The following is a 1529-nucleotide window of genomic DNA, read 5'->3' as shown; positions in this document are numbered from 1 at the left end:
ATATATATACACACACACACACATATATATATATATATATATATTAGACGGGCATTGTGGCAGGTGCCTGTAATCGCAGCTACTCGGGAGGCTGAGGCAGAGAATTGCTTAAACCTGGGAGATGGAGGTTGCAGTGAGCTGAGATCATCCCACTACACTCCAGCCTGGGCAACAGAGTGAGACTCTGTCTCAAAAAAAAAAAAATTCTGCTCCCTAAATGCTTGGGGAGACTGATTGAGTAATACAACTCGAGTCTCCCGCACAGCTGGCTGTGTGTGAATTACTCTTTCTCTTTTGCAATTCCTGTGTCTTGAGAAATCTGCTCTGTCTAGGCAGGGGGCCAGGTGAACCCATTGAGCAGTTACACCATTATCTTCAGGTTTTTTTTTTTTTTTTTTTTTTTAATTATTTTTACAGCTCACAGATGTTAGGAACTTAGCACTTTAGCCAGAACTCCAAAGCTAAATACATGGGTATTTTGATCAGAGGACATGGTTTTTTTTATTAAATTAACAATCTTAAACTAGTCTTATTTACTAACAATTTACACAAATCATTTGAACTAAAAGGCATTTGAGTCAGTTTCTATTTTTCTGATAAAATACAGAATTTAAGTGCTTATTTTTTCTTTTCTTTTCAAGATAGAGTCTTGCTGTTGCCCAGGCTGGAGTGCAGTGGCTCAATCTCGGCTCACTGCAAACTCTGCCTCCTGGGTTCAAGCGATTCTCCTGCCTCAGCCTCTTGAGTAGCTGGGACTACAGGCACCCCCCACCATGCCTGGATAATTTTGTATTTTTAGTAGAGATGGGGTTTTACCATATTGTCCAGGCTGGTCGGGAACTCCTGACGTTGTGATCCACCCACCTCAGCCTCCCAAACTGCTAGGATTACAGGCTTGAGCCACCATGCCTGGCCTATTTTTTCTTTAGCCCAATTAATTAGAGCTTTCATGTATTTTGGTAATGAAATATATCCACATGACATACATAAACAATACACATACAGACACAAGCAGATTCTGTAGCTTAATAAATTTCTTCATTTGCCAGTTTTTTGTTTCTGTGTGTGTGAGTGTTTTTGAGACTGTCTCGCTCTGTTGCCCAGGCTTGAGTGCAGTGGCGCCTCGGCTCACTGCAGCCTGGCCTCGAACTCCTGACCTTGTGATCTGCCCACCTCTGCCTCCCAAAAGTGCTGGGATTACAGGTGTGAGCCACCACCCCTGGCTACCATTTGCTAGTTTTTAAATACTTTCTCTCCTCTCTTTAAACTATCAAGCCCTAAACAATTGTTAGCAACATAATCCTTAATTTACACTTTCAAAGATTTGACTCTGAAGTCAAAATTTACAACCCAAAGGCGTAGCACTTAGATCTAAACACCATTGTCTACTGAGACAAAGAAGGACATGAGTAAAGGATTCAGTCTGGCCGAGGTGGCTCATGCCTGTAATCCAAGCCCTTTGGAGGTCAAGGCGGGTAGATCACCTGAGGTGAGGAGTTCAAGACCAGCCTGACCAACATGGTGAAACC

The sequence above is a fragment of the Cebus imitator genome, unplaced genomic scaffold (assembly GCF_001604975.1).
Source record: "Cebus imitator isolate Cc_AM_T3 unplaced genomic scaffold, Cebus_imitator-1.0 Scaffold572, whole genome shotgun sequence".
NCBI classification, from domain to species: Eukaryota; Metazoa; Chordata; class Mammalia; order Primates; family Cebidae; genus Cebus; species Cebus imitator.
Note: the sequence above shows the minus strand (reverse complement) of the source record.